This window comes from Rhincodon typus, chromosome 9 (genome assembly GCF_021869965.1).
Source record: "Rhincodon typus isolate 14 chromosome 9, sRhiTyp1.1, whole genome shotgun sequence".
Taxonomy (NCBI): Eukaryota; Metazoa; Chordata; class Chondrichthyes; order Orectolobiformes; family Rhincodontidae; genus Rhincodon; species Rhincodon typus.
The window spans coordinates 12,420,736-12,435,450 of record NC_063340.1 but is presented as its reverse complement, the minus strand read 5'-3'; positions in this window follow the sequence as shown (position 1 = coordinate 12,435,450).

Below are 14,715 nucleotides of genomic sequence, written 5' to 3'. Positions count from 1 at the left end.
GCTGCTTGGCCTGCTGTGTTCATCCAGCTAAACATTGCTGAATTTCAATTTTATCATGATAGTCCTTGACTTTAGAAAAAGGTAGAATAGACACACCTTAGGCTGCAAACTTTTAGAAATATACTCTTTCATGGGGTCTGGATCTCGCTGGCTAGGCCAGTATTTGTTGCCCTAATTGCTGTTGTTAGGCCATTTGAGAAGGCAGTTAAGAGTCAACCACATTGTTTTGGCTCTGGGCATTTAGACCGTGGCAGATCTTCTTAAAAGGGCATTAATGAAGAATGAACCAGATGAGTTTTTACAACAATTAATGGCAAACACTGCCATCACCTGTACTGAGACTAGCTTTATATTTGAGATTTATTACTTGTATTTCAAACTCCCATGGTGGAATGTGGCTCTCTGGCCCCAGAGAGTTAGCCTTGGTCTCTGGACTACTAGTCCAGTAACATGATTGTATCAATAAAAACCGAGAGATGCTGTAAATCAGAAACAACAACAGAAATTGCTGGAAAAGCTCAGCATGTCTCGCAACATCTGTGGAGAGAAATCAGTGTTAACATTTCGGGTCCAGTTCTGAGGAAGGGTCACTGGACCTGAAAAGGTTAACTCTGATTTCTCTCCACAGCTGTTGCCAGACCTGCTGAGCTTTTCCCGCAATTTCTATTTTTGTTTTTGAAATTACTGTCTCCCTCTACTTAGACATAACAATATCTTGCATTTTTTGTTATTCTTGTACAGGATGTGGAAGTTGCTGGAAGACCAGCATTTAGTTGTCAATTCCTAGTTGCCCTTGAACTGGTGTAGGTGTAGTTCAGAGTCACCCACAGTGCTGTGGGTCTGGACTCACATGTAAGCCAGGCTAGGTAAGGATGGTAGATTTCCTTCCCTAAAGGGCACTTGTAAATCAAGTGGGTTGTCATACCAATAAGTAGAGTATATGGTTGCCATTGTTAGATTTTAATTGAATTTAAATTTTAATCATCTACCCAGGGTGAGATTTGAACTCATATCAACAGAACATTAGCCTCAGATGTGAGATCAATAGTCCAGGGACATTACCATTACAACACCAGCTTCCCCCAACTGTTATCAATGTATGATGTGGAGTTGCCGATGTTGGACTGGGGTGGACAAAGTCAGGAGTCACATGACACCAGGTTATAGTCCAATAGGTTTATTTGAAAACACAAGCTTTCAAAGGCTGTTCCTTCATCAGATGAAGACTTAATCTGACGAAGGAGCAGTTCTCGGAAAGCTTGTGATTTCAAATAAACCTGTTGGACTATAACCTGGTGTCATGTGACTCCTGACTGTTACCAATGAGGTAAAACACGCTAAAGCATTCCACTGATGCAATTATCAAACAAAATTTAGCACATAGAGAGCCGTAAAGGGAGATATTGTGTCAGATGACTGAAAGGTGGATTAAAGAGGTGGGCTTTAGCAGCAGGAAAAGACATATAAAGTAGACAATTTAGGGAGTGAATTATAAAACTGGCAGCTTAAGACAGAACTACTCATGATGAAGTGAAGGAAATCAGAGTGAGGCGAGAATTGAAGGAGCAGAGATCCAAAGGATGTGATCAGGTTGCAGTGTCCAGATGGAACAGATTACAGAGGGATACCTGGAGGGATTTGAAAACAAGGATGAGAATTTTAAATGCAAATATTTCTGGACTAGGTTCTAATATAGGTCAGTGAGCACAGGGGCAATGGATGAACAGAATGTGCCTTTCAATCTCAAAGATTTCAAATATGTTTATTTGACAAGAATACTTTAGTCCCTGAGTTGGATTCCTGAAGCAAACATATATTAAGTTGTAGGCTATTCTGTCTGGAGACAAGCTGCGGACCATTTTCCAGGGCATCGTGAAGTATCTGCTGAGGCAATAAGAACCAAATCCATCAAAGCCCAAAATATTTCATTTTTGCTACAGTCGCGTTCGTAACAAAAAAAATACCAAAATCTCAGCAGAAACAGTAACCACCAATGCACAAACAACAAACAGGCAAAACTACCAAAAATCAATAATTTACCAATGAGGCAGCTAGCAAGGAGCAATTAAACCATTCAAAATACTCCTTGACACTGTCTTCCATTGCCACCTTTTGTTTTCAGTAAGTGAAGGACACAGTATTAAAAATAAGGATAACATTACAAAAGCCATTTTAAAAAAATACACTTTAAACTTGTCTGATTTTCCCTGTAAATCCATCTGATAAGTTTGGCAATGAAGTCTACCCCTTCTCGTGAGCATGGTGCTAGAGTTTGTTTATTTCCAATGTGTTCGTATGAACTTTGCTTTTCCTCTCCAACATTGGAGTAGCAAGCACAATTTTGCCATTGTTTGCATCAAAACAGTTGAAATTTATACTTGAAGAGTGAAAAATTCTGAAATGATTACATCTTTATTCAAGTTTGACAGTTGATCCTGAAAAGAAGTCCTGAATTTAAAAAAAAAGCTTAAACCTTTTAGTTCCACTGAAGGTATTGCAAGAACTAGATTCAGAAAGGAAAGATGAAAACTAAAATGTACGACATGGAAACATAGAAAATAGGAGCTGAGGTAGACCACTTGGCCCTTTGAGCCTACCCTACCATTCATTACAATCATCCAACTCAATAGCTTGTTCCTGCTTTTCCCCCATAACTCTAGGTCCCATTAGCCTTAAGTGATACGTCTAACTTCTTCCTGAAGTCATACAATGTTTTGGCCTTGACTGTTTTCTGCAGTAGCGAATTCCACAGGCTCACCACTGAATACATTTCTGCACATGGTCAGTCCTAAGTGATTTACCCCATATCCTTAAACTGTGACCCCCCCCGGTTCTGGACTCCCCCAACTCCCATTGTTAGGAACATCCTTCTTGCATTTACCCTGTCTAATTTTGTTCAAATTTTACATGTTGCTAAACTCTGGTGAATATAATCCTAAGCGATTCCAGCTCTCCTGATATGTCAGTCTTGCCATCCCAGGAATCAATCTGGTAAACCTCTGCTGCACTCCCTCAATAGCAAGAACATCTTCCCCAGATAAGGAGACAAATTAACCTCTCTGTGTCTTTGATTTTTGTCCATTCTTCACTATGTAATCTCAGGTGTGGTACAGCGGTTCAGTGACTAGAGAAGTAGGGACCCAGGTTCGATTACGGCCTTGGGTGACTGGCTGTGTGGAGTTTGTACCTTCTTCCCGTGTCTGCGTGCGTTTCCTCTGGGTGTTCTGGTTTCCTCCCACAGGCCAAAGACGTGCAGGTTAGGAGGATTGGCCATGGGAAATGCTGGGTTACAGAGATAGAGTGGGGGGGGTGGGTCTAGGTGGGCTGTTCTTCGGAGGAGTGGTGTGGACCTGATGGGCCGAATGACCTGCTTCCACACTGTAGGGATTCTATGAAATAAGCTGGTTTGGCACTCCAGGTAAGGAGTTACTCTCCATCAGTAAACTTGAAAGGTTGCATAACATACATCATTTTTCTTCAAGACATAATGAGGATCTTGACTGTGAAAGAAACTAGAAGACATGTTGCTGACATTTAAAAAAAACATTTTTTAAAGCTATTGTGCTCTGAACTAAAGAATGAAATTTTTCAATGCCTATCCTGGAAAATCCCCAAATCTTTTACAATTAATGAGATATAGCCATTGCTATAAGACATAACCTCTCCTTCTCATCAGATAACCGCGGCATCATATTTGTGAGTTTTGATGAGTAGATTTCTTCTCTGGTTTAGACGTTAAACCTATTGAAGATTATTCTAGTTTTGGCCAAAGTTGTAAAATTGGTAATGAATGAATGAATGAATTAGCTTTATTGTCACATGTACTCAAAAGAGTATGGTGAAAAGTTTATACATTGTCACTTACAGCACCATCTTAGGTACAAAAGTACCTAGGTACAGCTTCTTCAGTTGCAAAATCTTAGATAATAGAGAAATAAAAAGTCTAGCATTGCAGAAATAAAAGTTCGGCCTCCAGTCTCACTGGGCCAGGCTTCACCTCAAGGTTCATGAGGCTGGGAGACCACTCTGGAATTGCCTCGAGACTGGGAGACCATGCTGAGGCCATGCCAGGCCGAGAGACTGCCAAGTACCACCGGAAGATCACCACGACGGGCCAAGAGGACTAATGAATTGGCTGCAGATTATACAATATTGTGTTGTATGTTCCAGTGCCAACCACTGCAGGCTTATGGCTAGGGTAGAGTCCTGCCACCAATCCTCCCTTTTATAATGTTGAAATAAAACCAATTACTGTTCAAACAAAAGAATTAGAACAGACAGCCTGTTAAAGGTACTATGACAAAAGTAAAAATAAAATTCAAAGGAAACCTACAAATTTAAATAAAAATGCCATTTTGAGGGGTTATGGAGCAGCCCATCACCATGGTGCGTTCCACTCCTTTCTAAGCAAAACATTACTTCCAATCATCATATTTGGACATGTTATGACACACCATTACGACAGATGAGACTTGAACCCAGACCTTCTGTCCAGAGGTACATGCAGAGGAGAGAGTTACAACATTTAAAAGTCATTGGACAGGTACATGGATAGGAAAGATTTAGAGGGATATAGGCCAATTGTAGGCAAATGGGACTAGTTTAGTTTGGGAAACTTGATTGGCATGGCATGGACGCAGTGATCTGTTTCTGTGCTGTATGACTCCATGACTCTAAGTAAGAACACAACTAACACAGCAGCACAAAACTCTTTAATTCTCCTTTCTCTGCTGGGTTAATGGGCTTTCCTAATTAGCAATGTTTTAGGATAAACCAATATTGAAACTATTATGAGAAGAGGCCCTTGTCTAAACAATAAGACATAGTTTATTGAATTATAACAATATGTATAAGTTACATTGATTAGTTCATCCTAATTACAGAGATTATCAGGAGCCGGAGATAACATGTCTGTATCTATCAGTGCTTCCTAACTGATTGCTTTATCTCCTCCCAAGATCTGTGTAACATCATCAGGTTGGGTGGAGGTTAATGCAGCTTTAACACTAACAGTTCGAGAACCGTTACCTTACACAACAACTTTGCTTTCCATGAAGCTCATGGAAGGAGATGTGAGTTTGGGTGTATGCATGCCCATCTGATTCAATAATGCCATTTCATTTGAGCATCTAAAGTTAGAAATGACCACTTTTTGTTTTAAACATCATACAATGTAAACTTTCTCCCTTTGGCTTCCCAAGAAGATCTTGATCAGATGGACTGAGGAGTGGCAGATGGAATTTAATTTAGATAAATGTGAGGTGCTGCATTTTGGTAGGGCAAATCAGGGCAGGATGTATACACTTAATGGTAAGTTCTTGGGAAGTCTTGCCAAAGAAAGAGACCTTGGAGTGCACATTCATAGTTCCTTGAAAGTGGACTCGCAGGTAGAAAAGGTAGTGAAGAAGGCTTTCGGTACGCTTGCCCTTATTGGTCAGTGCATAAAGTATAGTAGTTGGGAGGTCATGTTGCGGCTGTACAGGACATTGGTTAGGCCACTTTTGGAATACCGCACGCAGTTCTGGTGACCTTGCTGTAGGAAGGATGTTGTGAAACTTAAAGGGGATCTGGAAAGATTGACAAGGATATTGCCAGGGTTTGAGGGTTTGCGCTACAAGGAGAGGCTGAACAGGCTGGGGCTATTTTCCCTGGAGCAGGCTGAAGGGTGACCTTATAGAGGTTTATAAAATCATGAGGGGCATGGATAGGGTGAATAGTTAAGGTCTTTTCCCCTGGATAAGGGAGTCTAAAACTAGAAAGCATAGGTTTAAAAGTAAGAAGGGAAAGATTTAAAAAGGGACCTAAGTGGTACCTATATTATGCAGAGGGTGGTGCGTGTATGGAATGGCTGTCAGAGGTTGTGGTGGAGGCTGGTACAGTTACAACATTTAAAAGGCACCTGGATGGGTATATGAATAGGAAGGGTTTAGAAGGATGTGGGCCAAATGTTGGAAAATGGGACTAGATTAATTTAGGATGTCAGGTCGCCATGGACGATTTGGACCAAAGGGTCTGTTTCTGTGCTGTACAACTCTGTGGCTCTAAAGTATGTTCTGATTGTGACATTCTGTTCATCTAGCATTCTGGCTGGCGGGATTGGTCTGGTCCGAATGAAATATCTTTATGGCTGATGAAGCAATTGCTTTAACCACACAAAAAGAGAGAGATAGTGAGGAAGAGACAGAGCAAGAGAAAGACACAGTGAGGCTGAGGGAGAGAGAGCAAGAGAAAAAGAGAGGGGGAGAAATGGAGAGAGGTTTGGGGAATGCTGAAAGAGGGTGAAACAGAGACAGAGAAAGAAGAATGAAAGGTGGTCAAAGAAAAAGAAGGCGCAAGGCAGAAGGAGGAGAGAGAGAGCTACTTAGGCATGTGCTGAGAAATAACCATTGAGCATTGGGACACTTCATTCTCCACCTAGTGGCTGTGACAACAATAACACATGCAGAAGTAACTGCTCTCTGCAGTCTTGGGTACACTGGAGCAAGAAGTAAATGGGGAAAATGTAGGAGAATCAGGAACAACCAAAAGGTGTAATATCCTGAGTGTCTATGTGAGTTTATGGATGTTGAACGGTGTTGAATCACCTAGTCTCCTGGCAACCATCATTAGATCAGGTTCTTCCCAGGTGTAGGAGGCACAGTCTTGCCTGGTTTACCCCCTATCCTGTCCATCATTTGCAATACAAAGTGGCAGGCAAGTCCATATATGAGAGAGACTAAACTCTTGGATGCAGCAAAGATTTGGGACAACCAGATCTTGATTGTTTTCCTGAGGGCAATGCCCACCAACCTCCTGCAGGGATTCCAGCCTCTTGAGATCACTGGTGCTTTTTCCATCTTGTTACATGTTCACATAATACCATTCTTAAGGCATGTCAGTATGACATGCAGGAACATTCATTGAGCTATAATGCCCATTGCCTTATTTATGCTTCACTTTAATCTTCTGTATGATACATGTTGGGTGCACATCCAACACAAACATTACATGTATAAGCTGAGAGAAAAGCAGAAAGAAAGAGAATGCTAGAGAAACTCAGCAGATCTGGCTAGCATTTGTGGAGAGAGAAAAACAAGTTGCTTTTTCAAGTACAGTACAACTCTTAGAGTCATAGAGGGCTACAACATGAAAACAGGCCTTTTGTCTCAACTTACCCATGCAACCCAGTTTTCCCAAATTAACCTAGTCACATTTGCTTGCGGGGGGACTAAATGTTTCTAAATAATGAAATTGTACTCACTTCCACCACTACCTCTGGCAGTCCATTCCAGACACTCACCACCCTCGGTGTGAAAAAATTCCCCCTCTGGACCCTTTTGTATCTCTCCCCTCTCACCTTAAACCTATGCCTTCTCGTTTTAGACTCCCCTACCATGGGAAAAAGCCGTTCATCATCTACCTTATCTATGCCCCTCATGATTTTATATATCTCTATAAGGTCACCTCTTAGTTTCCAATGCTACAGGGAAAAAAGTCCCAGACTATCCAAACTGTTCTTATAACACAAACCTTCCAGCCCAAGTTGCATCCTAGTAAAACTTTTCTGCACTCTTTCTTGTTTAATAATATTCTTTCTATAGTAGGGCAACCAAAACTGCATGTAGTACTCCAAATGTGGCCTCACCAATGCCTTGTATAGCTGCAACAAGACGTCCCATCTCCTACACTCAGTGCTCTGATCGATGAAAACTAGCATGCCAAAGCCTTCGTCACTGCCCTGTATACCTGTCACTCAATTTTCAAGGAGCTATGAATGTGTACTCCTAGATCTCTTTGTTCTACAACACTCCTCAGGGCCCTACCATTGACTGTGTAAGCCCTACCCTGGTTTTCTTTATCAAAATGCAATGCCTTACATTTATCTAAATTAAACTCCATCTGCCATTCCTCAGCCCCCTGGCCCAATTTAATAAGATCTTGCTGCATTTCCAGTTAACCTTCTTCACTGTCCACTATACCACCAATCTTGGTATCATCCACAAACTTACTAACCATACCTGCCAAATTCTCATCTTTAGAACTGAATCATACTGGATTTGAAATGTTTATTGTTTGTGTATATTATTTGTGAATTTGAAACATTAACTATGTAAATTATATATTGTGATTTTTTATGTATAAGTTGAGTACAGTTTCAGGAGCAGAAGGGAACATTTGAATTTTACTTCATCCAGGTTTGGTGATAAATATTGTTTGGCCCTTATTTCTCTTGGCTGGCTGACCAACTACTGTGATTGCTAACACTTCATTCAATCTGAATTGTGTTCACTCATTTCTCATGCTACTAACTCTCATCTTGTAGCCAATGACTGGGAATTAGAAACTTCAGAATCTGTGAGTTTGCACATTTGAGGTCCTGAGATACGCAGAGCTTTGGAGTCATTCATTCAGCTGCAAGATGTAGTTGTGGGAAGGACCAGGAGCGTTTTTTTGTTGCAGGTAAATGAATTAAGATAGGTCTTAACTGTCTTCCTGTAACCCAGAGGCGAGATTGCTCCCAACTAAGCCAAGGCTAATAAACAGTGGGCTACTTGTATCCGATGGATCTGGAGAAGTAATCCTAATATTGCAGCTCATGGAATTACCTGACAGGGCCTTCAGTCTGTCCCTGCGAAACTGCATAATCCATTGCATGTTAAAACACTGGAAGAAATAGATTGCCTTGTGTGGCACTGCAAGTCATAAAGACTATTCTGTTAGAATAGGATCTGAAACACAATTTGATAAATTCTCCCCATCCACAGGAAAGCTGGTGCGGGACTGTATATTTATCCCTGACTGTTGATCTGCAGGGTTTATTACTACGGTAATAAGCCCTTCATTCAATAAGGATTGACATTTTTATCACTATTAATTTAAAAACTTTTTAATTTGTGCTTCTTTTTTATCAGTCAATAATCACGCTGTGTGAGTAGCCCAGCATTTACTGTTCTAGAGGCACTTACTTTGCTCTATCTTTGGATTGTATCTGTGTGCAATTCATCTGCAGTCATTCATCATCAAGGCTGTCTTTTATATTAGGTCCCATATATCATCTTCTGTCAGCTCTTGAACAGATCATTATGCCGTTTAGTGCTATAACATCTAATCATTCAATAATTCTTTTGCTCATATCTGATACAAATATACTTACTTCTGTGTTGCAGTTTTATTAGCTTGCTTTTAAAGAATGCAGTAATTGCAAATGTCCGTCACAATCTCTGTGGCTGCAACAAAGGGTGTGCGGGTGTTCATTCAGAAACACAACATCTGTTGCGGGTTTGTACCTTGCCATAATGGTGGCCAAATGTCAGCTCAAGCCATATTAAACTTATACTAACTTAACAATGCATGTGGGATTAAAAATGCAGAGGTGCAGTCGAAATAGAGTGAAGCAAGGAATAAATGTGTTATTTTAAAGGAATGGCCTTAAAAAGGATCAGTTGTCCTTTTCCCCAAGTCAATGCCATTAGTCGCTGGATTTTGGAGTGAAGTTAGTACTGTAACAGACTTCTCCACCAATTATCAATGACCCTCTGGATCCAACTGAAATTAAGCAGACACTAAGTTCTGAAACTTCCTTCCTCAGAATCACCGACTCTCTCCGCCCTAAAGACATTTCTCAAAACATATTTCTTTGAAGAAACTTTTAATTGCCTTTCTTAACTCTCTTTACATGGCTCCCTGCCAACCTTTGTCTGATCGCTGTCATTTCAGTTGCCCTGGGATGTTTAACTACATTAATAGTCCTGTATAAATATATGTTACTGTCTTAGCCGTATTCATGAAATGACCTAGTTCAAAGTGATTAGCAATCAATTCTGAAATGTGACTTAGGTCGGTCAATGCTCAAGCTTTGTGGAGTGGCTAGCTTTTAGAAAAGAGCTTTCCAACATTCACTTCTCAAATTAAAAATGACAAAGCATGAGTTCCATCATCAAGACACACAGTTCAAATTGCAAGCAGCATAATTAATATTAAAGGAAGGATTGGCCTATCTGCTGTTAGTGACACTGTAAAGTTATTCAAGAAGATGTAACTCGAAACATTGATTGGCAAACTGGTCAGTGATTTTGAATGTGTCAAAAGCAGCAGAGGGAATCCTGGGTATTGCAATTTTCTGCTGATATGTTTACTTTACTGCAGGAACTCAATTGTTAGCTGAAGGGTATCATTTTCCTGTTGTCTCCCTCTCCACTTATTCTTGCTTTGGCACCTGCAGCTCTCTGACCCACACTAGTTGGTCACTTTTCACTTGAGAGTCTAAATAGAGTCATAGAATCATAAGGTATGGAAACAGATCCTTGGGTCCAACCAGTCTATGCTGAACATAATCCCAAACTAAACTAGTCCCACCTGCCTGCACTTGGCCCAAATCTCTCCAAACCTTTCCCATTAATGTATTTATCCAAATGTCCTTTAAAGGTTGTAATTATGCCCACATCCATCACTTCCTCTGGAAGTTCTTTCCACGCGTGAACCACTCTCTGTATAAAAAATTTGTCGCTCATGTATTTTTTAAATCTCTCTTCTCTCACCTTAAAAATGTGCCCCCTAGTCTTGAAATCCGCCATCATAGGGAAGAGCCAACTACCATTAACTCTATCTATACCTCCCTTGATTTTATAAACTTCAAGAAGGTCACCTCTCAGCCTTCTATTCTCCAGTGAAAAAATTTCCCAGCCTATCCATCCTTTCTTTATAACTCAAACATTCCATACCTATCAACATCCTGGTAAATCTTTTATGAACCCTATCGAGCTTAATAGTATCCTTCCCATTACTGGGTGAGTATGGTCAGCTATTTGGTTACTGGAGAAAGCTCTCCTCCAAATCTAAACAGATAATCAAGTTTGGATGTCTCCTTACGTTTCACAAAATGGATCTCAGCCATTTCAAAAATGCAATATTTGCTTTCACGTAGGCCAGAAATTTACTGATGACTCGTTCATTGAGGGATCTTGCTGTTCATGACATAGTCAATTTGTTTTCGATGGCGCCACCTGAAGAGAGAAAAATAATGTCCTACATTTGCAAAGAACCCTTTGGACATGGTCAATTATTTTGAAGTAATCTTTTATATCTTCTACTGATGCAGCCAGACTGGACACTAAGCAAAAAGTTTCTGTGATAAGGCAGCACGTATTGTCCAGGATCATTACCCTGGACAGATCATTAATGCACAAGCTTCTGATGCAGAGAATTTCTGGTAATGCTGCATTTCAGCAGATGCAAAGAAAAAAAACACTGCTTGTCACGTTGTCATAGTTGGATGAGAAAAGGGGTAATGCTGTAATGCCATCAAGTGAATTGAAATAAGTCCACAGAGGCCCCTATCCCGTCACCAAGACACCCTTTATTTACACGTGCATAGTACATGACACTGATCCATCTAGCACAAAGCCAGTTCCTACAGTGAGCAGAACCCTGACACACTTCTGTTTATATCTGTCAGTCAGGGCTCCCTGATTGGACCAGGTTAACAGTCCCAATCAGGGAACTCATTTTCTATGAGGCCCAGCTGTTGTTCCAATCACTGCATCAATAACATCTGGCTGCGTTAGGGATACATTAGGGAGAGAAAATGGCAACTGTGAAGACACACAACTTAAGACATCTTTGTCCCCTTGATTAGCACTGAAATATTAATTACATTTTACCATTCAGCATGGTAAGTAGATGTGGCACAGTGGTTAGCACTGCTGCCTCACAGCGCCAGGGACCTGGTTTCAATTCTAGCTTTGGGTGACTCTCTGTGTGGAGTTTGCCTGCTCTCCCTGTGTCTGTGTGGTGTTCTAGTTTCTCCTCACAGTCCAAGGGTGGATTGCATGTGGTAAATATGAGGTTATGGGGATGGAGTGGGTGTGCTGGATTTGTGTATGATGCTCTTTGGACGGTCAGCACGGACTTGATGGGCCAAATGGACTCCCTCTGCACTGTAGGGATTCAGCTCTATGTGAATTGGGTCCATGTCACACCTTTGCTATAGGCAAGCCATTGCCATGAAGGCTGTGGGCAGTGATTCCTCAATGCTGCCCCCTTCTGGAAGTGTACCTGCTGTCTGGTTGCAGGACCATTCACCCTGAAACGGGTAATACAAATTGAAATCCTAATGCCTGGTGTAAGGCCTTGCTCAAAATCCATCACTAACTTCCCAGTTAGCCATGCACTGGGATAATGATGGACTTTTCCACGTGGCCTAAGTTGACATCCCTTAACAGTGTTGTTGACAATAAAGATCAAATAACCTGTTTTTTTGGTATAGACTCAGGAGTAGTGGGATATTCTTCATTTGTCTCCAGACCTTATCTTGTTCTGATTTATAACTTGAACCTCAGTCCGAAGTGACCACCCCCCGCCAGCCTTTGCAGCTTCACTCATCATAATTAATCCGGTCCAAATGACCTAAACGAGTTGGATCAGGGAGATTGACCAGGCTCTCTTGGATATTCAATTTAATGGGCCCAATGTTCTCTCATTGTCTGCTGTAGTTTCTTCCTGCATTCCCGCTGTGTGCAGATAACTTGTGAATTTTCTAATTTCTCAATGTGTATTTGGTCCCGTCGGAGGATCTTAAGGCTCAGCATTCATCTAACTTGTCTTTCGTGCTGCCTTGTACAACACTGATGGGTCACTTTATCTGCAACATGACAATTGCAGGTTTGCTGGTTGTGGAGGGGTTGAGACTCCCAGTGCAGAAGGAGGTCATTTGGCCCCTCCTGTTCATGCTGGTCTCTCTGCAAGAGCAACTCAGCTAGTACCAGTCCCTGGTCTTTTCACTGAAAATGTTATATTGGGTCTTCTCCTGTCTATGAAATGAATAAAGGATGGAAGTGCTTGAATTAATTTCCTTTAATTGTAGCATTACAAGCCTCAGAAAGGAAATTACAACATCCCTTGCTTTGAACTTCACCACACTCTCTTCCCCCAAATAAAATGGACAACCCGTACCTTTTATTTGGGTCTAGATACCTTATCATCTCTGTTCCTGATGGGAAGTGGTCTGATTGGACTGAAATGAATGTCAGTTAAAATCGTTGCAGTTGACACTGAAGCACTGGGGTGGGGTGGGGTGAGGGAGGAGAAAGGGTATTAACATATCAGACTTACTTTCCCACCAAAACCCTCTCAGCCACCTTAATTCCTCTTGTTCTCATTAGGAAGTCAGTACATGTATTTATACAAGGCAATGCTGCCATCTGCTGGCTAGTTTAAATGATACCCTGCATCCAGTGAAGGCCAATGCACTATTGAGAAATATCACCTCTCAAAGCAATAGTTTATTGGCTCTCAGTGTGACGATTTCAGAAGAAATGACAACTCCAATATCTGCCAGACTAGTAAGGCTAATGAAACACAATTTGCGACATATATTTCCTAGTGAATACTGATGTATTGGTTCCCAACACTTATAGTCTATAAAAAAGTCTTTCTAAAGTAACTCGAATAAAGCCAAATACTTTTGATGCTGGAAATCTGACTAAAAGACCAGAGATTTCTGGAGAAACTTATTAGGTCCAGGAGCATCTGAGGACATGAGTCATATTTGAAATGTTAACGTTGTTTTTCCCTCCACAGATGCTGCCAGACCTATTCTCTAGCATTCTCTGTGTTTAGAGGAGTCAAACTACTCAGCCTTTCAAGTCTGCTCTGCCATTTAATAAGATCATCACTGATTTTTAAAAATATAATCCCTACAGTGTGGAAACAGGCCCTTCAGCCCAACAAGTCCCTGCTGACACTCAGAGCATCCCACCCCAGACCCATCCTTGAACACTATGGGCAATTTAGCATAGCCAATCCACCTACCTGCACATCTTTGGATTGTGGAAGGAAACCAGAACAACTGGAGGAAACCCACACAGAGACACAGGGAGAATGTACAAACTCCACACAGACAGTCACCTGATGCTGGAATTGAACCTGGGTCCCTGGTGGTGTGAGACAGCAGTGCTAACCACTGAGCCACTGTGTCACCCCATACTTTATATTTCTGCCTGCTCCTAATAACCTTTTCCCTTTCTTGTTTATCGAGAATCTAACTACCTCTGCCTTAAAAATATTCAAAGATTCTCCTTCTACCACCTTTTGAGGAAGAGAATTCCTTTGTGTGAAAATAATTCTCCACAATTATTAAATTTAATTCTTAAACACTAGCCCCTAGTTCTAGATTCTCACAGAAGAGCAAACATCTTTTCCACATCCACCCTGTCAAGATACCTTGGGATCATAAATGTTTCATTCAAATTTTCTAATACTCTTCTAAACACCAGCAGATACAAGCCTAGCCAGATGTACCTTTCATTACAAGCCAACCTGCCCATTCCAGGTATTAGTTTGATAAATATTCCCTGCAATACATTCATAACCTGCCTTAAATAAGACAACCAATACTGCACACAGTACTCCTGATGCGGTCTCATCAATGCCCTGTATATCTGAAACACAACATTTCCACTTCTGCTTTGAATTCCCCTTGCAATAAACAGTAACATTCTGTTAGCTTTTCGAATTACTTGTTCTATCTGATAGTCACCTTTTGGGACTTATGTCAAAGAAGATCAGATCCCTCTGTGTCTCAGAGGTTCTTCAATCTCTCACTATTTATACAGATGCTTCTTTCTTATTCTTCCTGCAAAAATGGCAATTTCACATTTTCCTATGGCAACAAGGTGCAGGGCTGGATGAACACAGCAGGCCAAGCAGCATCATAGGAGCAGAAAGGCTGCTCCTATG